The sequence below is a fragment of the Schistocerca gregaria genome, chromosome 4 (assembly GCF_023897955.1).
Source record: "Schistocerca gregaria isolate iqSchGreg1 chromosome 4, iqSchGreg1.2, whole genome shotgun sequence".
In the NCBI taxonomy this organism is placed as follows: domain Eukaryota; kingdom Metazoa; phylum Arthropoda; class Insecta; order Orthoptera; family Acrididae; genus Schistocerca; species Schistocerca gregaria.
Window position 1 is genome coordinate 545,921,139 of NC_064923.1, and position 20,931 is coordinate 545,942,069.

At 50.7% G+C, this 20,931-nt stretch overlaps 22 non-coding genes across 22 annotated transcripts; all 22 read right to left on the reverse strand.

Moving 5' to 3' along the window:
* Positions 1 to 418: 418 nt before the first annotated feature.
* Positions 419 to 493, reverse strand: Trnas-cga (transfer RNA serine (anticodon CGA)). Its single transcript has one exon. It is a non-coding gene; the product is annotated as a tRNA-Ser (tRNA).
* A 525-nt stretch (positions 494 to 1,018) lies between these two features.
* Trnas-cga (transfer RNA serine (anticodon CGA)) lies at positions 1,019 to 1,093 on the reverse strand. The gene has a single exon. It is a non-coding gene; the product is annotated as a tRNA-Ser (tRNA).
* A 225-nt stretch (positions 1,094 to 1,318) lies between these two features.
* Positions 1,319 to 1,393, reverse strand: Trnas-cga (transfer RNA serine (anticodon CGA)). The gene has a single exon. It is a non-coding gene; the product is annotated as a tRNA-Ser (tRNA).
* A 225-nt stretch (positions 1,394 to 1,618) lies between these two features.
* Positions 1,619 to 1,693, reverse strand: Trnas-cga (transfer RNA serine (anticodon CGA)). Its single transcript has one exon. It is a non-coding gene; the product is annotated as a tRNA-Ser (tRNA).
* An 825-nt stretch (positions 1,694 to 2,518) lies between these two features.
* Positions 2,519 to 2,593, reverse strand: Trnas-cga (transfer RNA serine (anticodon CGA)). Its single transcript has one exon. It is a non-coding gene; the product is annotated as a tRNA-Ser (tRNA).
* Positions 2,594 to 3,118: 525 nt separating this feature from the next.
* On the reverse strand, positions 3,119 to 3,193 carry Trnas-cga (transfer RNA serine (anticodon CGA)). The gene has a single exon. It is a non-coding gene; the product is annotated as a tRNA-Ser (tRNA).
* Positions 3,194 to 3,418: 225 nt separating this feature from the next.
* Positions 3,419 to 3,493, reverse strand: Trnas-cga (transfer RNA serine (anticodon CGA)). Its single transcript has one exon. It is a non-coding gene; the product is annotated as a tRNA-Ser (tRNA).
* An 825-nt stretch (positions 3,494 to 4,318) lies between these two features.
* On the reverse strand, positions 4,319 to 4,393 carry Trnas-cga (transfer RNA serine (anticodon CGA)). The gene has a single exon. It is a non-coding gene; the product is annotated as a tRNA-Ser (tRNA).
* A 225-nt stretch (positions 4,394 to 4,618) lies between these two features.
* Positions 4,619 to 4,693, reverse strand: Trnas-cga (transfer RNA serine (anticodon CGA)). The gene has a single exon. It is a non-coding gene; the product is annotated as a tRNA-Ser (tRNA).
* A 525-nt stretch (positions 4,694 to 5,218) lies between these two features.
* Trnas-cga (transfer RNA serine (anticodon CGA)) lies at positions 5,219 to 5,293 on the reverse strand. Its single transcript has one exon. It is a non-coding gene; the product is annotated as a tRNA-Ser (tRNA).
* Positions 5,294 to 5,818: 525 nt separating this feature from the next.
* Positions 5,819 to 5,893, reverse strand: Trnas-cga (transfer RNA serine (anticodon CGA)). Its single transcript has one exon. It is a non-coding gene; the product is annotated as a tRNA-Ser (tRNA).
* A 225-nt stretch (positions 5,894 to 6,118) lies between these two features.
* Trnas-cga (transfer RNA serine (anticodon CGA)) lies at positions 6,119 to 6,193 on the reverse strand. Its single transcript has one exon. It is a non-coding gene; the product is annotated as a tRNA-Ser (tRNA).
* Positions 6,194 to 8,218: 2,025 nt separating this feature from the next.
* Positions 8,219 to 8,293, reverse strand: Trnas-cga (transfer RNA serine (anticodon CGA)). The gene has a single exon. It is a non-coding gene; the product is annotated as a tRNA-Ser (tRNA).
* A 2,925-nt stretch (positions 8,294 to 11,218) lies between these two features.
* Positions 11,219 to 11,293, reverse strand: Trnas-cga (transfer RNA serine (anticodon CGA)). The gene has a single exon. It is a non-coding gene; the product is annotated as a tRNA-Ser (tRNA).
* An 825-nt stretch (positions 11,294 to 12,118) lies between these two features.
* Positions 12,119 to 12,193, reverse strand: Trnas-cga (transfer RNA serine (anticodon CGA)). Its single transcript has one exon. It is a non-coding gene; the product is annotated as a tRNA-Ser (tRNA).
* Positions 12,194 to 12,418: 225 nt separating this feature from the next.
* Positions 12,419 to 12,493, reverse strand: Trnas-cga (transfer RNA serine (anticodon CGA)). Its single transcript has one exon. It is a non-coding gene; the product is annotated as a tRNA-Ser (tRNA).
* A 1,725-nt stretch (positions 12,494 to 14,218) lies between these two features.
* Trnas-cga (transfer RNA serine (anticodon CGA)) lies at positions 14,219 to 14,293 on the reverse strand. Its single transcript has one exon. It is a non-coding gene; the product is annotated as a tRNA-Ser (tRNA).
* Positions 14,294 to 18,118: 3,825 nt separating this feature from the next.
* Positions 18,119 to 18,193, reverse strand: Trnar-gcg (transfer RNA arginine (anticodon GCG)). The gene has a single exon. It is a non-coding gene; the product is annotated as a tRNA-Arg (tRNA).
* Positions 18,194 to 18,718: 525 nt separating this feature from the next.
* Trnas-cga (transfer RNA serine (anticodon CGA)) lies at positions 18,719 to 18,793 on the reverse strand. Its single transcript has one exon. It is a non-coding gene; the product is annotated as a tRNA-Ser (tRNA).
* A 225-nt stretch (positions 18,794 to 19,018) lies between these two features.
* Positions 19,019 to 19,093, reverse strand: Trnas-cga (transfer RNA serine (anticodon CGA)). The gene has a single exon. It is a non-coding gene; the product is annotated as a tRNA-Ser (tRNA).
* Positions 19,094 to 20,218: 1,125 nt separating this feature from the next.
* Positions 20,219 to 20,293, reverse strand: Trnas-cga (transfer RNA serine (anticodon CGA)). Its single transcript has one exon. It is a non-coding gene; the product is annotated as a tRNA-Ser (tRNA).
* Positions 20,294 to 20,518: 225 nt separating this feature from the next.
* Positions 20,519 to 20,593, reverse strand: Trnas-cga (transfer RNA serine (anticodon CGA)). The gene has a single exon. It is a non-coding gene; the product is annotated as a tRNA-Ser (tRNA).
* Positions 20,594 to 20,931: the final 338 nt, after the last annotated feature.

Sequence of the window (20,931 nt, forward strand, 5' to 3'; positions counted from 1 at the left end):
AGAAAGGATATTGCGGAGACATGGCTTAGCCACAGCCTGGGGGATGTTTCCAGAATAAGATTTTCACTCTGCAGCGGAGTGTGCGCTGATATGAAACTTCCTGGCAGATTAAAACTGTGTGCCCGACTGAGACTCGAACTCGGGACCTTTGCCTTTCGCGGGCAAGTGCTCTACCAACTGAGCTACCGAAGCACGACTCACGTCCGGTACTCACAGCTTTACTTCTGCCAGTATCCGTCTCCTACCTTCCAAACTTTACTGAAGCTCTTCCGCGAACCTTGCAGAATTAGCACTCCTGAAAGAAAGGATATTGCGGAGACATGGCTTAGCCACAGCCTCGGGGATGTTTCCAGAATGAGATTTTCACTCTGCAGCGGAGTGTGCGCTGATATGAAACTTCCTGGCAGATTAAAACTGTGTGCCCGACCGAGACTCGAACTCGGGACCTTTGCCTTTCGCGGGCAAGTGCTCTACCAACTGAGCTACCGAAGCACGACTCACGTCCGGTACTCACAGCTTTACTTCTGCCAGTATCCATCTCCTACCTTCCAAACTTTACAGAAGCTCTTCTGCGAACCTTGCAGAACTAGCACTCCTGAAAGAAAGGATATTGCGGAGACATGGCTTAGCCACAGCCTGGGGGATGTTTCCAGAATGAGATTTTCACTCTGCAGTGGAGTGTGCGCTGATATGAAACTTCCTGGCAGATTAAAACTGTGTGCCCGACCGAGACTCGAACTTGGGACCTTTGCCTTTCGCGGGCAAGTGCTCTATCAGCTGAGCTACCAAAGCACGACTCACGTCCGGTACTCACAGCTTTACTTCTGCCAGTATCTGTCTCCTACCTTCCAAACTTTACAGAAGCTCTTCTGCGAACCTTGCAGAACTAGCACTCCTGAAAGAAAGGATATTGCGGAGACATGGCTTAGCCACAGCCTGGGGGATGTTTCCAGAATGAGATTTTCACTCTGCAGCGGAGTGTGCGCTGATATGAAACTTCCTGGCAGATTAAAACTGTGTGCCCGACCGAGACTCGAACTCGGGACCTTTGCCTTTCGCGGGCAAGTGCTCTACCAACTGAGCTACCGAAGCACGACTCACGTCCGGTACTCACAGCTTTACTTCTGCCAGTATCCGTCTCCTACCTTCCAAACTTTACTGAAGCTCTTCCGCGAACCTTGCAGAATTAGCACTCCTGAAAGAAAGGATATTGCGGAGACATGGCTTAGCCACAGCCTGGGGGATGTTTCCAGAATGAGATTTTCACTCTGCAGCGGAGTGTGCGCTGATATGAAACTTCCTGGCAGATTAAAACTGTGTGCCCGACCGAGACTCGAACTCGGGACCTTTGCCTTTCGCGGGCAAGTGCTCTACCAACTGAGCTACCGAAGCACGACTCACGTCCGGTACTCACAGCTTTACTTCTGCCAGTATCCATCTCCTACCTTCCAAACTTTACAGAAGCTCTTCTGCGAACCTTGCAGAACTAGCACTCCTGAAAGAAAGGATATTGCGGAGACATGGCTTAGCCACAGCCTGGGGGATGTTTCCAGAATGAGATTTTCACTCTGCAGCGGAGTGTGCGCTGATATGAAACTTCCTGGCAGATTAAAACTGTGTGCCCGACCGAGACTCGAACTCGGGACCTTTGCCTTTCGCGGGCAAGTGCTCTACCAACTGAGCTACCGAAGCACGACTCACGTCCGGTACTCACAGCTTTACTTCTGCCAGTATCCGTCTCCAACCTTCCAAATTTTACAGAAGCTCTTCTGCGAACCTTGCAGAACTAGCACTCCTGAAAGAAAGGATATTGCGGAGATATGGCTTAGCCACAGCCTGGGGGATGTTTCCAGAATGAGACTTTCACTCTGCAGCGGAGTGTGCGCTGATATGAAACTTCCTGGCAGATTAAAACTGTGTGCACAACCAAGACTTCAACTCGGGACCTTTGCCTTTCGCGGGCAAGTGCTCTACCAACTGAGCTACCAAAGCACGACTCACGTCCGGTACTCACAGCTTTACTTCTGCCAGTATCCGTCTCCTACCTTCCAAACTTTACAGAAGCTCTTCTGCGAAACTTGCAGAACTAGCACTCCTGAAAGAAAGGATATTGCGGAGACATGGCTTAGCTACAGCCTGGGGGATGTTTCCAGAATGAGATTTTCACTCTGCAGCGGAGTGTGCGCTGATATGAAACTTCCTGGCAGATTAAAACTGTGTGCCTGACCGAGACTCGAACTCGGGACCTTTGCCTTTCACGGGCAAGTGCTCTATCAGCTGAGCTACCAAAGCACGACTCACGTCCGTTACTCACAGCTTTACTTCTGCCAGTATCCGTCTCCTATCTTCCAAACTTTTCAGAAGCTCTTCTGCGAACCTTGCAGAACTAGCACTCCTGAAAGAAAGGATATTGCGGAGACATGGCTTAGCCACAGCCTGGGGGATGTTTCCAGAATGAGATTTTTACTCTGCAGCGGAGTGTGCGCTGATATGAAACTTCCTGGCAGATTAAAACTGTGTGCCCGACCGAGACTCGAACTCGGGACCTTTGCCTTTCGCGGGCAAGTGCTCTACCAACTGAGCTACCGAAGCACGACTCACGTCCGGTACTCACAGCTTTACTTCTGCCAGTATCCGTCTCCTACCTTCCAAACTTTACAGAAGCTCTTCTGCGAACCTTGCAGAACTAACACTCCTGAAAGAAAGGATATTGCGGAGATATGGCTTAGCCACAGCCTGGGGGATGTTTCCAGAATGAGATTTTCACTCTGCAGCGGAGTGTGCGCTGATATGAAACTTCCTGGCAGATTAAAACTGTGTGCCCGACCGAGACTCGAACTCGGGACCCTTGCCTTTCGCGGGCAAGTGCTCTACCAACTGAGCTACCGAAGCACGACTCACGTCCGGTACTCACAGCTTTACTTCTGCCAGTATCCGTCTCCTTCCTTCAAAACTTTACAGAAGCTCTTCTGCGAACCTTGCAGAAGTAGCTCTCCTGAAAGAAAGGATATTGCGGAGACATGGCTTAGCCACAGCCTGGGGGATGTTTCCAGAATAAGATTTTCACTCTGCAGCGGAGTGTGCGCTGATATGAAACTTCCTGGCAGATTAAAACTGTGTGCCCGACCGAGACTCGAACTCGGGACCTTTGCCTTTCGCGGGCAAGTGCTCTACCAACTGAGCTACCGAAGCACGACTCACGTCCGGTACTCACAGCTTTACTTCTGCCAGTATCCGTCTCCTACCTTCCAAACTTTACTGAAGCTCTTCCGCGAACCTTGCAGAATTAGCACTCCTGAAAGAAAGGATATTGCGGAGACACGGCTTAGCCACAGCCTGGGGGATGTTTCCAGAATGAGATTTTCACTCTGCAGCGGAGTGTGCGCTGATATGAAACTTCCTGGAAGATTAAAACTGTGTGCCCGACCGAGACTCGAACTCGGGACCTTTGCCTTTCGCGGGCAAGTGCTCTACCAACTGAGCTACCGAAGCACGACTCACGTCCGGTACTCACAGCTTTACTTCTGCCAGTATCCGTCTCCTACCTTCCAAACTTTACAGAAGCTCTTCTGCGAACCTTGCAGAACTAGCACTCCTGAAAGAAAGGATATTGCGGAGACATGGCTTAGCCACAGCCTGGGGGATGTTTCCAGAATGAGATTTTCACTCTGCAGTGGAGTGTGCGCTGATATGAAACTTCCTGGCAGATTAAAACTGTGTGCCCGACCGAGACTCGAACTCGGGACCTTTGCCTTTCGCGGGCAAGTGCTCTATCAGCTGAGCTACCAAAGCACGACTCACGTCCGGTACTCACAGCTTTACTTCTGCCAGTATCCGTCTCCTACCTTCGAAACTTTACAGAAGCTCTTCTGCGAACCTTGCAGAACTAGCACTCCTGAAAGAAAGGATATTGCGGAGACATGGCTTAGCTACAGCCTGGGGGATGTTTCCAGAATGAGATTTTCACTCTGCAGCGGGAAGTGCGCTGATATGAAACTTCCTGGCAGATTAAAACTGTGTGCCTGACCGAGACTCGAACTAGGGACCTTTGCCTTTCACGGGCAAGTGCTCTATCAGCTGAGCTACCAAAGCACGACTCACGTCCGTTACTCACAGCTTTACTTCTGCCAGTATCCGTCTCCTATCTTCCAAACTTTTCAGAAGCTCTTCTGCGAACCTTGCAGAACTAGCACTCCTGAAAGAAAGGATATTGCGGAGACATGGCTTAGCCACAGCCTGGGGGATGTTTCCAGAATGAGATTTTTACTCTGCAGCGGAGTGTGCGCTGATATGAAACTTCCTGGCAGATTAAAACTGTGTGCCCGACCGAGACTCGAACTCGGGACCTTTGCCTTTCGCGGGCAAGTGCTCTACCAACTGAGCTACCGAAGCACGACTCACGTCCGGTACTCACAGCTTTACTTCTGCCAGTATCCGTCTCCTACCTTCCAAACTTTACAGAAGCTCTTCTGCGAACCTTGCAGAACTAGCACTCCTGAAAGAAAGGATATTGCGGAGATATGGCTTAGCCACAGCCTGGGGGATGTTTCCAGAATGAGATTTTCACTCTGCAGCGGAGTGTGCGCTGATATGAAACTTCCTGGCAGATTAAAACTGTATGCCCGACCGAGACTCGAACTCGGGACCCTTGCCTTTCGCGGGCAAGTGCTCTACCAACTGAGCTACCGAAGCACGACTCACGTCCGGTACTCACAGCTTTACTTCTGCCAGTATCTGTCTCCTTCCTTCCAAACTTTACAGAAGCTCTTCTGCGAACCTTGCAGAAGTAGCACTCCTGAAAGAAAGGATATTGCGGAGACATGGCTTAGCCACAGCCTGGGGGATGTTTCCAGAATAAGATTTTCACTCTGCAGCGGAGTGTGCGCTGATATGAAACTTCCTGGCAGATTAAAACTGTGTGCCCGACTGAGACTCGAACTCGGGACCTTTGCCTTTCGCGGGCAAGTGCTCTACCAACTGAGCTACCGAAGCACGACTCACGTCCGGTACTCACAGCTTTACTTCTGCCAGTATCCGTCTCCTACCTTCCAAACTTTACTGAAGCTCTTCCGCGAACCTTGCAGAATTAGCACTCCTGAAAGAAAGGATATTGCGGAGACATGGCTTAGCCACAGCCTCGGGGATGTTTCCAGAATGAGATTTTCACTCTGCAGCGGAGTGTGCGCTGATATGAAACTTCCTGGCAGATTAAAACTGTGTGCCCGACCGAGACTCGAACTCGGGACCTTTGCCTTTCGCGGGCAAGTGCTCTACCAACTGAGCTACCGAAGCACGACTCACGTCCGGTACTCACAGCTTTACTTCTGCCAGTATCCATCTCCTACCTTCCAAACTTTACAGAAGCTCTTCTGCGAACCTTGCAGAACTAGCACTCCTGAAAGAAAGGATATTGCGGAGACATGGCTTAGCCACAGCCTGGGGGATGTTTCCAGAATGAGATTTTCACTCTGCAGTGGAGTGTGCGCTGATATGAAACTTCCTGGCAGATTAAAACTGTGTGCCCGACCGAGACTCGAACTCGGGACCTTTGCCTTTCGCGGGCAAGTGCTCTATCAGCTGAGCTACCAAAGCACGACTCACGTCCGGTACTCACAGCTTTACTTCTGCCAGTATCTGTCTCCTACCTTCCAAACTTTACAGAAGCTCTTCTGCGAACCTTGCAGAACTAGCACTCCTGAATGAAAGGATATTGCGGAGACATGGCTTAGCCACAGCCTGGGGGATGTTTCCAGAATGAGATTTTCACTCTGCAGCGGAGTGTGCGCTGATATGAAACTTCCTGGCAGATTAAAACTGTGTGCCCGACCGAGACTCGAACTCGGGACCTTTGCCTTTCGCGGGCAAGTGCTCTACCAACTGAGCTACCGAAGCACGACTCACGTCCGGTACTCACAGCTTTACTTCTGCCAGTATCCGTCTCCTACCTTCCAAACTTTACTGAAGCTCTTCCGCGAACCTTGCAGAATTAGCACTCCTGAAAGAAAGGATATTGCGGAGACATGGCTTAGCCACAGCCTGGGGGATGTTTCCAAAATGAGATTTTCACTCTGCAGCGGAGTGTGCGCTGATATGAAACTTCCTGGCAGATTAAAACTGTGTGCCCGACCGAGACTCGAACTCGGGACCTTTGCCTTTCGCGGGCAAGTGCTCTACCAACTGAGCTACCGAAGCACGACTCACGTCCGGTACTCACAGCTTTACTTCTGCCAGTATCCATCTCCTACCTTCCAAACTTTACAGAAGCTCTTCTGCGAACCTTGCAGAACTAGCACTCCTGAAAGAAAGGATATTGCGGAGACATGGCTTAGCCACAGCCTGGGGGATGTTTCCAGAATGAGATTTTCACTCTGCAGCGGAGTGTGCGCTGATATGAAACTTCCTGGCAGATTAAAACTGTGTGCCCGACCGAGACTCGAACTCGGGACCTTTGCCTTTCGCGGGCAAGTGCTCTATCAGCTGAGCTACCAAAGCACGACTCACGTCCGGTACTCACAGCTTTACTTCTGCCAGTATCTGTCTCCTACCTTCCAAACTTTACAGAAGCTCTTCTGCGAACCTTGCAGAACTAGCACTCCTGAAAGAACGGATATTGCGGAGACATGGCTTAGCCACAGCCTGGGGGGTGTTTCCAGAATGAGATTTTCACTCTGCAGCGGAGTGTGCGCTGATATGAAACTTCCTGGCAGATTAAAACTGTGTGCCCGACCGAGACTCGAACTCGGGACCTTTTCCTTTCGCGGGCAAGTGCTCTACCAACTGAGCTACCAAAGAACGACTCACGTCCAGTACTCACAGCTTTACTTCTGCCAGTATCCGTCTCCTACCTTCCAAACTTTACAGAAGCTCTTCTGCGAACCTTGCAGAACTAGCACTCCTGAAAGAAAGGATATTGCGGAGACATGGCTTAGCCACAGCCTGGGGGATGTTTCCAGAATGAGATTTTCACTCTGCAGCGGAGTGTGCGTTGATATGAAACTTCCTGGCAGATTAAAACTGTGTGCCCGACCGAGACTTCAACTCGGGACCTTTGCCTTTCGCGGGCAAGTGCTCTACCAACTGAGCTACCGAAGCACGACTCACGTCCGGTACTCACAGCTTTACTTCTGCCAGTATCCGTCTCCTACCTTCCAAACTTTACAGAAGCTCTTCTGCGAACCTTGCAGAACTAGCACTCCTGAAAGAAAGGATATTGCGGAGACATGGCTTAGCCACAGCCTGGGGGATGTTTCCAGAATGAGATTTTCACTCTACAGCGCAGTGTGCGCTGATATGAAACTTCCTGGCAGATTAAAACTGTGTGCCCAACCGAGACTCGAACTCGGGACCTTTGCCTTTCGTGGGCAAGTGCTCTACCAACTGAGCTACCGAAGCACGACTCACGTCCGGTACTCACAGCTTTACTTCTGCCAGTATCCGTCTCCTACCTTCCAAACTTTACAGAAGCTCTTCTGCGAAACTTGCAGAACTAGCACTCCTGAAAGAAAGGATATTGCGGAGATATGGCTTAGCCACAGCCTGGGGGATGTTTCCAGAATGAGATTTTCACTCTGCAGCGGAGTGTGCGCTGATATGAAACTTCCTGGCAGATTAAAACTGTGTGCCCGACCGAGACTCGAACTCGGGACCCTTGCCTTTCGCGCGCAAGTGCTCTACCAACTGAGCTACCGAAGCACGACTCACGTCCGGTACTCACAGCTTTACTTCTGCCAGTATCCGTCTCCTTCCTTCCAAACATTACAGAAGCTCTTCTGCGAACCTTGCAGAACTAGCACTCCTGAATGAAAGGATATTGCGGAGACATGGCTTAGACACAGCCTGGGGGATGTTTCCAGAATGAGATTTTCACTCTGCAGCGGAGTGTGCGCTGATATGAAACTTCCTGGCAGATTAAAACTGTGTGCCCGACCGAGACTCGAACTCGGGACCTTCGCCTTTCGCGGGCAAGTGCTCTACCAACTGAGCCTCCGAAGCACGACTCACGTGCGGTACTCACAGCTTTTTTTCTGCCAGTATCCGTCTCCTACCTTCCAAACTTTACAGAAGCTCTTCTGCGAACCTTGCAGAACTAGCACTCCTGAAAGAAAGGATATTGCGGAGACATGGCTTAGCCACAGCCTGGGGGATGTTTCCAGAATGAGATTTTCACTCTGCAGCGGAGTGTGCGCTGATATGAAACTTCCTGGCAGATTAAAACTGTGTGCCCGACCGAGACTCGAACTCGGGACCTTTGCCTTTCGCGGGCAAGTGCTCTACCAACTGAGCTACCGAAGCACGACTCACGTCCGGTACTCACAGCTTTACTTCTGCCAGTATCCGTCTCCTACCTTCCAATTTTTACAGAAGCTCTTCTGCGAACCTTGCAGAACTAGCACTCCTGAAAGAAAGGATATTGTGGAGACATGGCTTAGCCACAGCCTGGGGGATGTTTCCAGAATGAGATTTTCACTCTGCAGCGGAGTGTGCGCTGATATGAAACTTCCTGGCAGATTAAAACTGTGTGCCCGGACCAGACTCGAAATCGGGACCTTTGCCTTTCGCGGGCAAGTGCTCTACCAACTGAGCTACCGAAGCACGACTCACGTCCGGTACTCACAGCTTTACTTCTGCCAGTATCCGTCTCCTACCTTCCAAACTTTACAGAAGCTCTTCTGCGAACCTTGCAGAACTAGCACTCCTGAAAGAAAGGATATTGCGGAGACATGGCTTAGCCACAGCCTGGGGGATGTTTCCAGAATGAGATTTTCACTCTGCAGCGGAGTGTGCGCTGATATGAAACTTCCTGGCAGATTAAAACTGTGTGCCCGAACGAGACTCGAACTAGGGACCTTTGCCTTTCGCGGGCAAGTGCTCTATCAGCTGAGCTACCAAAGCACGACTCACGTCCGGTACTCACAGCTTTACTTCTGCCAGTATCCGTCTCCTACCTTCCAAACTTTACAGAAGCTCTTCTGCGAACCTTGCAGAACTAGCACTCCTGAAAGAAAGGATATTGCGGAGACATGGCTTAGCCACAGCCTGGGGGATGTTTCCAGAATGAGATTTTTACTCTGCAGCGGAGTGTGCGCTGATATGAAACTTCCTGGCAGATTAAAACTGTGTGCCCGACCGAGACTCGAACTCGGGACCTTTGCCTTTCGTGGGCAAGTGCTCTACCAACTGAGCTACCGAAGCACGACTCACGTCCGGTACTCACAGCTTTACTTCTGCCAGTATCCGTCTCCTACCTTCCAAACTTTACAGAAGCTCTTCTGCGAACCTTGCAGAACTAGCACTCCTGAAAGAAAGGATATTGCGGAGACATGGCTTAGCCACAGCCTGGGGGATGTTTCCAGAATGAGATTTTCACTCTGCAGCGGAGTGTGCGCTGATATGAAACTTCCTGGCAGATTAAAACTGTGTGCCCGACCGAGACTCGAACTCGGGACCATTGCCTGTCGTGGGCAAGTGCTCTACCAACTGAGCTACCGAAGCACGACTCACGTCCGGTACTCACAGCTTTACTTCTGCCAGTATCCGTCTCCTTCCTTCCAAACTTTACAGAAGCTCTTCTGCGAACCTTGCAGAACTAGCACTCCTGAAAGAAAGGATATTGCGGAGACATGGCTTAGCCACAGCCTGGGGGATGTTTCCAGAATGAGATTTTCACTCTGCAGCGGAGTGTGCGCTGATATGAAACTTCCTGGCAGATTAAAACTGTGTGTCCGACCGAGACTCGAACTCGGGACCTTTGCCCTTCGCGGGCATGTGCTCTACTAACTGAGCCTCCGAAGCACGACTCACGTCCGGTACTCACAGCTTTACTTCTGCCAGTATCCGTCTCCTACCTTCCAAACTTTACAGAAGCTCATCTGCGAACCTTGCAGAACTAGCACTCCTGAAAGAAAGGATATTGCGGAGACATGGCTTAGCCACAGCCTGGGGGATGTTTCCAGAATGAGATTTTCACTCTGCAGCGGAGTGTGCGCTGATATGAAACTTCCTGGCAGATTAAAACTATGTGCCCGACCGAGACTCGAACTCGGGACCCTTGCCTTTCGCGGGCAAGTGCTCTACCAATTGAGCTACCGAAGCACAACTCACGTCCGGTACTCACAGCTTTACTTCTGCCAGTATCCGTCTCCTTCCTTCCAAACATTACAGAAGCTCTTCTGCGAACCTTGCAGAACTAGCACTCCTGAATGAAAGGATATTGCGGAGACATGGCTTAGACACAGCCTGGGGGATGTTTCCAGAATGAGATTTTCACTCTGCAGCGGAGTGTGCGCTGATATGAAACTTCCTGGCAGATTAAAACTGTGTGCCCGACCGAGACTCGAACTCGGGACCTTCGCCTTTCGCGGGCAAGTGCTCTACCAACTGAGCCTCCGAAGCACGACTCACGTCCGGTACTCACAGCTTTTTTTCTGCCAGTATCCGTCTCCTACCTTCCAAATTTTACAGAAGCTCTTCTGCGAACCTTGCAGAACTAGCACTCCTGAAAGAAAGGATATTGCGGAGACACGGCTTAGCCACAGCCTGGGGGATGTTTCCAGAATGAGATTTTCACTCTGCAGCGGAGTGTGCGCTGATATGAAACTTCCTGGCAGATTAAAACTGTGTGCCCGACCGAGATTTCAACTCGGGACCTTTGCCTTTCGCGGGCAAGTGCTCTACCAACTGAGCTACCGAAGCACGACTCACGTCCGGTACTCACAGCTTTACTTCTGCCAGTATCCGTCTCCTACCTTCCAAACTTTACAGAAGCTCTTCTGCGAACCTTGCAGAACTAGCACTCCTGAAAGAAAGGATATTGCGGAGACATGGCTTAGCCACAGCCTGGGGGATGTTTCCAGAATGAGATTTTCACTCTGCAGCGGAGTGTGCGCTGATATGAAACTTCCTGGCAGATTAAAACTGTGTGCCCGAACGAGACTCGAACTAGGGACCTTTGCCTTTCGCGGGCAAGTGCTCTACCAACTGAGCTACCGAAGCACGACTCACGTCCGGTACTCACAGCTTTACTTCTGCCAGTATCCGTCTCCTACCTTCCAAACTTTACAGAAGCTCTTCTGCGAACCTTGCAGAACTAGCACTCCTGAAAGAAAGGATATTGCGGAGATATGGCTTAGCCACAGCCTGGGGGATGTTTCCAGAATGAGATTTTCACTCTGCAGCGGAGTGTGCGCTGATATGAAACTTCCTGGCAGATTAAAACTGTATGCCCGACCGAGACTCGAACTCGGGACCCTTGCCTTTCGCGGGCAAGTGCTCTACCAACTGAGCTACCGAAGCACGACTCACGTCCGGTACTCACAGCTTTACTTCTGCCAGTATCTGTCTCCTTCCTTCCAAACTTTACAGAAGCTCTTCTGCGAAACTTGCAGAAGTAGCACTCCTGAAAGAAAGGATATTGCGGAGACATGGCTTAGCCACAGCCTGGGGGATGTTTCCAGAATAAGATTTTCACTCTGCAGCGGAGTGTGCGCTGATATGAAACTTCCTGGCAGATTAAAACTGTGTGCCCGACTGAGACTCGAACTCGGGACCTTTGCCTTTCGCGGGCAAGTGCTCTACCAACTGAGCTACCGAAGCACGACTCACGTCCGGTACTCACAGCTTTACTTCTGCCAGTATCCGTCTCCTACCTTCCAAACTTTACTGAAGCTCTTCCGCGAACCTTGCAGAATTAGCACTCCTGAAAGAAAGGATATTGCGGAGACATGGCTTAGCCACAGCCTCGGGGATGTTTCCAGAATGAGATTTTCACTCTGCAGCGGAGTGTGCGCTGATATGAAACTTCCTGGCAGATTAAAACTGTGTGCCCGACCGAGACTCGAACTCGGGACCTTTGCCTTTCGCGGGCAAGTGCTCTATCAGCTGAGCTACCAAAGCACGACTCACGTCCGGTACTCACAGCTTTACTTCTGCCAGTATCTGTCTCCTACATTCCAAACTTTACAGAAGCTCTTCTGCGAACCTTGCAGAACTAGCACTCCTGAATGAAAGGATATTGCGGAGACATGGCTTAGCCACAGCCTGGGGGATGTTTCCAGAATGAGATTTTCACTCTGCAGCGGAGTGTGCGCTGATATGAAACTTCCTGGCAGATTAAAACTGTGTGCCCGACCGAGACTCGAACTCGGGACCTTTGCCTTTCGCGGGCAAGTGCTCTACCAACTGAGCTACCGAAGCACGACTCACGTCCGGTACTCACAGCTTTACTTCTGCCAGTATCCGTCTCCTACCTTCCAAACTTTACTAAAGCTCTTCCGCGAAACTTGCAGAATTAGCACTCCTGAAAGAAAGGATATTGCGGAGACATGGCTTAGCCACAGCCTGGGGGATGTTTCCAGAATGAGATTTTCACTCTGCAGCGGAGTGTGCGCTGATATGAAACTTCCTGGCAGATTAAAACTGTGTGCCCGACCGAGACTCGAACTCGGGACCTTTGCCTTTCGCGGGCAAGTGCTCTACCAACTGAGCTACCGAAGCACGACTCACGTCCGGTACTCACAGCTTTACTTCTGCCAGTATCCATCTCCTACCTTCCAAACTTTACAGAAGCTCTTCTGCGAACCTTGCAGAACTAGCACTCCTGAAAGAAAGGATATTGCGGAGACATGGCTTAGCCACAGCCTGGGGGATGTTTCCAGAATGAGATTTTCACTCTGCAGCGGAGTGTGCGCTGATATGAAACTTCCTGGCAGATTAAAACTGTGTGCCCGACCGAGACTCGAACTCGGGACCTTTTCCTTTCGCGGGCAAGTGCTCTACCAACTGAGCTACCAAAGAACGACTCACGTCCAGTACTCACAGCTTTACTTCTGCCAGTATCCGTCTCCTACCTTCCAAACTTTACAGAAGCTCTTCTGCGAACCTTGCAGAACTAGCACTCCTGAAAGAAAGGATATTGCGGAGACATGGCTTAGCCACAGCCTGGGGGATGTTTCCAGAATGAGATTTTCACTCTGCAGCGGAGTGTGCGCTGATATGAAACTTCCTGGCAGATTAAAACTGTGTGCCCGACCGAGACTTCAACTCGGGACCTTTGCCTTTCGCGGGCAAGTGCTCTACCAACTGAGCTACCGAAGCACGACTCACGTCCGGTACTCACAGCTTTACTTCTGCCAGTATCCGTCTCCTACCTTCCAAACTTTACAGAAGCTCTTCTGCGAACCTTGCAGAACTAGCACTCCTGAAAGAAAGGATATTGCGGAGACATGGCTTAGCCACAGCCTGGGGGATGTTTCCAGAATGAGATTTTCACTCTACAGCGCAGTGTGCGCTGATATGAAACTTCCTGGCAGATTAAAACTGTGTGCCCAACCGAGACTCGAACTCGGGACCTTTGCATTTCGTGGGCAAGTGCTCTACCAACTGAGCTACCGAAGCACGACTCACGTCCGGTACTCACAGCTTTACTTCTGCCAGTATCCGTCTCCTACCTTCCAAACTTTACAGAAGCTCTTCTGCGAAACTTGCAGAACTAGCACTCCTGAAAGAAAGGATATTGCGGAGATATGGCTTAGCCACAGCCTGGGGGATGTTTCCAGAATGAGATTTTCACTCTGCAGCGGAGTGTGCGCTGATATGAAACTTCCTGGCAGATTAAAACTGTGTGCCCGACCGAGACTCGAACTCGGGACCCTTGCCTTTCGCGGGCAAGTGCTCTACCAACTGAGCTACCGAAGCACGACTCACGTCCGGTACTCACAGCTTTACTTCTGCCAGTATCCGTCTCCTTCCTTCCAAACATTACAGAAGCTCTTCTGCGAACCTTGCAGAACTAGCACTCCTGAATGAAAGGATATTGCGGAGACATGGCTTAGACACAGCCTGGGGGATGTTTCCAGAATGAGATTTTCACTCTGCAGCGGAGTGTGCGCTGATATGAAACTTCCTGGCAGATTAAAACTGTGTGCCCGACCGAGACTCGAACTCGGGACCTTCGCCTTTCGCGGGCAAGTGCTCTACCAACTGAGCCTCCGAAGCACGACTCACGTGCGGTACTCACAGCTTTTTTTCTGCCAGTATCCGTCTCCTACCTTCCAAACTTTACAGAAGCTCTTCTGCGAACCTTGCAGAACTAGCACTCCTGAAAGAAAGGATATTGCGGAGACATGGCTTAGCCACAGCCTGGGGGATGTTTCCAGAATGAGATTTTCACTCTGCAGCGGAGTGTGCGCTGATATGAAACTTCCTGGCAGATTAAAACTGTGTGCCCGACCGAGACTCGAACTCGGGACCTTTGCCTTTCGCGGGCAAGTGCTCTACCAACTGAGCTACCGAAGCACGACTCACGTCCGGTACTCACAGCTTTACTTCTGCCAGTATCCGTCTCCTACCTTCCAATTTTTACAGAAGCTCTTCTGCGAACCTTGCAGAACTAGCACTCCTGAAAGAAAGGATATTGTGGAGACATGGCTTAGCCACAGCCTGGGGGATGTTTCCAGAATGAGATTTTCACTCTGCAGCGGAGTGTGCGCTGATATGAAACTTCCTGGCAGATTAAAACTGTGTGCCCGGACCAGACTCGAAATCGGGACCTTTGCCTTTCGCGGGCAAGTGCTCTACCAACTGAGCTACCGAAGCACGACTCACGTCCGGTACTCACAGCTTTACTTCTGCCAGTATCCGTCTCCTACCTTCCAAACTTTACAGAAGCTCTTCTGCGAACCTTGCAGAACTAGCACTCCTGAAAGAAAGGATATTGCGGAGACATGGCTTAGCCACAGCCTGGGGGATGTTTCCAGAATGAGATTTTCACTCTGCAGCGGAGTGTGCGCTGATATGAAACTTCCTGGCAGATTAAAACTGTGTGCCCGAACGAGACTCGAACTAGGGACCTTTGCCTTTCGCGGGCAAGTGCTCTATCAGCTGAGCTACCAAAGCACGACTCACGTCCGGTACTCACAGCTTTACTTCTGCCAGTATCCGTCTCCTACCTTCCAAACTTTACAGAAGCTCTTCTGCGAACCTTGCAGAACTAGCACTCCTGAAAGAAAGGATATTGGGGAGACATGGCTTAGCCACAGCCTGGGGGATGTTTCCAGAATGAGATTTTCACTCTGCAGCGGAGTGTGCGCTGATATGAAACTTCCTGGCAGATTAAAACTGTGTGCCCGACCGAGACTCGAACTCGGGACCATTGCCTGTCGTGGGCAAGTGCTCTACCAACTGAGCTACCGAAGCACGACTCACGTCCGGTACTCACAGCTTTACTTCTGCCAGTATCCGTCTCCTTCCTTCCAAACTTTACAGAAGCTCTTCTGCGAACCTTGCAGAACTAGCACTCCTGAAAGAAAGGATATTGCGGAGACATGGCTTAGCCACAGCCTGGGGGATGTTTCCAGAATGAGATTTTCACTCTGCAGCGGAGTGTGCGCTGATATGAAACTTCCTGGCAGATTAAAACTGTGTGTCCGACCGAGACTCGAACTCGGGACCTTTGCCCTTCGCGGGCAAGTGCTCTACTAACTGAGCTACCGAAGCACGACTCACGTCCGGTACTCACAGCTTTACTTCTGCCAGTTTCCGTCTCCTAACTTCCAAACTTTACACAAGCTCTTCTGCGAAACTTGCAGAACTAGCACTCCTGAAAGAAAGGATATTGCGGAGACATGGCTTAGCCACAGCCTGGGGGATGTTTCCAGAATGAGATTTTCACTCTGCAGCGGAGTGTGCGCTGATATGAAACTTCCTGGCAGATTAAAACTATGTGCCCGACCGAGACTCGAACTCGGGACCTTTGCCTTTCGCGGGCAAGTGCTCTACCAACTGAGCCTCCGAAGCACGACTCACGTCCGGTACTCACAGCTTTACTTCTGCCAGTATCCGTCTCCTACCTTCCAAACTTTACAGAAGCTCATCTGCGAACCTTGCAGAACTAGCACTCCTGAAAGAAAGGATATTGCGGAGACATGGCTTAGCCACAGCCTGGGGGATGTTTCCAGAATGAGATTTTCACTCTGCAGCGGAGTGTGCGCTGATATGAAACTTCCTGGCAGATTAAAACTATGTGCCCGACCGAGACTCGAACTCGGGACCCTTGCCTTTCGCGGGCAAGTGCTCTACCAACTGAGCTACCGAAGCACAACTCACGTCCGGTACTCACAGCTTTACTTCTGCCAGTATCCGTCTCCTTCCTTCCAAACATTACAGAAGCTCTTCTGCGAACCTTGCAGAACTAGCACTCCTGAATGAAAGGATATTGCGGAGACATGGCTTAGACACAGCCTGGGGGATGTTTCCAGAATGAGATTTTCACTCTGCAGCGGAGTGTGCGCTGATATGAAACTTCCTGGCAGATTAAAACTGTGTGCCCGACCGAGACTCGAACTCGGGACCTTCGCCTTTCGCGGGCAAGTGCTCTACCAACTGAGCCTCCGAAGCACGACTCACGTCCGGTACTCACAGCTTTTTTTCTGCCAGTATCCGTCTCCTACCTTCCAAATTTTACAGAAGCTCTTCTGCGAACCTTGCAGAACTAGCACTCCTGAATGAAAGGATATTGCGGAGACATGGCTTAGCCACAGCCTGGGGGATGTTTCCAGAATGAGATTTTCACTCTGCAGCGGAGTGTGCGCTGATATGAAACTTCCTGGCAGATTAAAACTGTGTGCCCGACCGAGACTTCAACTCGGGACCTTTGCCTTTCGCGGGCAAGTGCTCTACCAACTGAGCTACCGAAGCACGACTCACGTCCGGTACTCACAGCTTTACTTCTGCCAGTATCCGTCTCCTACCTTCCAAACTTTACAGAAGCTCTTCTGCGAACCTTGCAGAACTAGCACTCCTGAAAGAAAGGATATTGCGGAGACATGGCTTAGCCACAGCCTGGGGGATGTTTCCAGAATGAGATTTTCACTCTGCAGCGGAGTGTGCGCTGATATGAAACTTCCTGGCAGATTAAAACTGTGTGCCCGAACGAGACTCGAACTAGGGACCTTTGCCTTTCGCGGGCAAGTGCTCTATCAGCTGAGCTACCAAAGCACGACTCACGTCCGGTACTCACAGCTTTACTTCTGCCAGTATCCGTCTCCTACCTTCCAAACTTTACAGAAGCTCTTCTGCGAACCTTGCAGAACTAGCACTCCTGAAAGAAAGGATATTGCGGAGACATGGCTTAGCCACAGCCTGGGGGATGTTTCCAGAATGAGATTTTCACTCTGCAGCGGAGTGTGCGCTGATATGAAACTTCCTGGCAGATTAAAACTGTGTGCCCGACCGAGACTCGAACTCGGGACCATTGCCTGTCGTGGGCAAGTGCTCTACCAACTGAGCTACCGAAGCACGACTCACGTCCGGTACTCACAGCTTTACTTCTGCCAGTATCCGTCTCCCTCCTTCCAAACTTTACAGAAGCTCTTCTGCGAACCTTGCAGAACTAGCACTCCTGAAAGAAAGGATATTGCGGAGACATGGCTTAGCCACAGCCTGGGGGATGTTTCCAGAATGAGATTTTCACTCTGCAGCGGAGTGTGCGCTGATATGAAACTTCCTGGCAGATTAAAACTGTGTGTCCGACCGAGACTCGAACTCGGGACCTTTGCCTTTCGCGGGCATGTGCTCTACTAACTGAGCTACCGAAGCACGACTCACGTCCGGTACTCACAGCTTTACTTCTGCCAGTATCCGTCTCCTACCTTCCAAACTTTACAGAAGCTCTTCTGCGAAACTTGCAGAACTAGCACTCCTGAAAGAAAGGATATTGCGGAGACATGGCTTAGCCACAGCCTGGGGGATGTTTCCAGAATGAGATTTTCACTCTGCAGCGGAGTGTGCGCTGATATGAAACTTCCTGGCAGATTAAAACTGTGTGCCCGACCGAGACTCGAACTCGGGACCTTTGCCTTTCGCGGGCAAGTGCTCTACCAACTGAGCCTCCGAAGCACGACTCACGTCCGGTACTCACAGCTTTACTTCTGCCAGTATCCGTCTCCTACCTTCCAAACTTTACAGAAGCTCATCTGCGAAACTTGCAGAACTAGCACTCCTGAAAGAAAGGATATTGCGGAGACATGGCTTAGCCACAGCCTGGGGGATGTTTCCAGAATGAGATTTTCACTCTGCAGCGGAGTGTGCGCTGATATGAAACTTCCTGGCAGATTAAAACTATGTGCCCGACCGAGACTCGAACTCGGGACCTTTGCGTTTCGCAGGCAAGTGCTCTACCAACTGAGCTACCGAAGCACGACTCACGTCCGGTACTCACAGCTTTACTTCTGCCAGTATCCGTCTCCTACCTTCCAAACTTTACAGAAGCACTTCTGCAAACCTTGCAGAACCAGCACTCCTGAAAGAAAGCATATTGCGGAGATATGGCTTAGCCACAGCCTGGAGGATGTTTCCAGAATGAGATTTTCACTCTGCAGCAGAGTGTGCGCTGATATGAAACTTCCTGGCAGATTAAAACTGTGTGCCCAACCGAGACTTGAACTCGGGACCTTTGCCTTTCGCGGGCAAGTGCTCTACCAACTGAGCTACCGAAGCACGACTCACGTCCGGTACTCACAGCTGTACTTCTGCCAGTATCCGTCTCCTACCTTCCAAACTTTACAGAAGCTCTTCTGCGAACCTTGCAGAACTAGCACTCCTGAAAGAAAGGATATTGCGGAGACATAGCTTAGCCACAGCCTGGGGGATGTTTCCAGAATGAGATTTTCACTCTGCAGCGGAGTGTGCGCTGATATGAAACTTCCTGGCAGATTAAAACTGTGTGCCCGACCGAGACTCGAACTCGGGACCTTTGCCTTTCGCGGGCAAGTGCTCTACCAACTGAGCTACCGAAGCACGACTCACGTCCGGTACTCACAGCTTTACTTCTGTCAGTATCCGTCTCCTTCCTTCCAAACTTTACAGAAGCTCTTCTGCGAACCTTGCAGAACTAGCACTCCTGAAAGAAAGGATATTGCAGAGACATGGCTTAGCCACAGCCTGGGGGATGTTTCCGGAATGAGATTTTCACTCTGCAGCGGAGTGTGCGCTGATATGAAACTTCCTGGCAGATTAAAACTGTGTGCCCGACCGAGACTCGAACTCGGGACCTTTGCCTTTCGCGGGCAAGTGCTCTACCAACTGAGCTACCGAAGCACGACTCACGTCCGGTACTCACAGCTTTACTTCTGCCAGTATCCGTCTCCTACCTTCCAAACTTTACAGAAGCTCTTCCGCGAATCTTGCAGAACTAGCACTCCTGAAAGAAAGGATATTGCGGAGACATGGCTTAGCCACAGCCTGGGGGATGTTTCCAGAATGAGATTTTCACTCTGCAGCGGAGTGTGCGCTGGTATGAAACTTCCTGGCAGATTAAAACTGTGTATAAGACCGAGACTCGAACTCGGGACCTTTGCCTTTCGCGGGCAAGTGCTCTACCAACTGAGCTACCGAAGCACAACTCACGTTCGGTACTCACAGCTTTACTTCTGCCAGTATCCGTCTCCTACCTTCCAAACTTTACAGAAGCTCTTCTGCGAACCTTGCAGAACTAGCACTCCTGAAAGAAAGGATATTGCGGAGACATGGCTTAGCCACAGCCTGGGGGATGTTTCCAGAATGAGATTTTCACTCTGCAGCGGAGTGTGCGCTGATATGAAACTTCCTGGCAGATTAAAACTGTGTGCCCGACCGAGACTCGAACTCGGGACATTTGCCTTTCGCGGGCAAGTGCTCTACCAACTGAGCTACCGAAGCACGACTCACGTCCGGTACCCACAGCTTTACTTCTGCCAGTATCTGTCTTCAACCTTCCAAACTTTACAGAAGCTCTTCCGCGAAACTTGCAGAACTAGCACTCCTGAAAGAAAGGATATTGCGGAGACATGGCTTAGCCACAGCCTGGGGGATGTTTCCAGAATGAGATTTTCACTCTGCAGCGGAGTGTGCGCTGATATGAAACTTCCTGGCAGATTAAAACTATGTGCCCAACCGAGACTCGAACTCGGGACCTTTGCCTTTCGCGGGCAAGTGCTCCACCAACTGAGCTACCGAAGCACGACTCACGTCCGGTACTCACAGCTTTACTTCTGTCAGTATCCGTCTCCTTCCTTCCAAACTTTACAGAAGCTCTTCTGCGAACCTTGCAGAACTAGCACTCCTGAAAGAAAGGATATTGCGGAGACATGGCTTAGCCACAGCCTGGGGGATGTTTCCAGAATGAGATTTTCACTCTGCAGCGGAGTGTGCGCTGATATGAAAGTTCCTGGCAGATTAAAACTGTGTGCCCGACCGAGACTCGAACTCGGGACCTTTGCCTTTCGCGGGCAAGTGCTCTACCAACTGAGCTACCGAAGCACGACTCACGTCCGGTACTCACAGCTTTACTTCTGTCAGTATCCGTCTCCTTCCTTCCAAACTTTACAGAAGCTCTTCTGCGAACCTTGCAGAACTAGCACTCCTGAAAGAAAGGATATTGCAGAGACATGGCTTAGCCACAGCCTGGGGGATGTTTCCGGAATGAGATTTTCACTCTGCAGCGGAGTGTGCGCTGATATGAAACTTCCTGGCAGATTAAAACTGTGTGCCCGACCGAGACTCGAACTCGGGACCTTTGCCTTTCGCGGGCAAGTGCTCTACCAACTGAGCTACCGAAGCACGACTCACGTCCGGTACTCACAGCTTTACTTCTGCCAGTATCCGTCTCCTACCTTCCAAACTTTACAGAAGCTCTTCCGCGAATCTTGCAGAACTAGCACTCCTGAAAGAAAGGATATTGCGGAGACATGGCTTAGCCACAGCCTGGGGGATGTTTCCAGAATGAGATTTTCACTCTGCAGCGGAGTGTGCGCTGGTATGAAACTTCCTGGCAGATTAAAACTGTGTATAAGACCGAGACTCGAACTCGGGACCTTTGCCTTTCGCGGGCAAGTGCTCTACCAACTGAGCTACCGAAGCACGACTCACGTCCGGTACTCACAGCTTTACTTCTGCCAG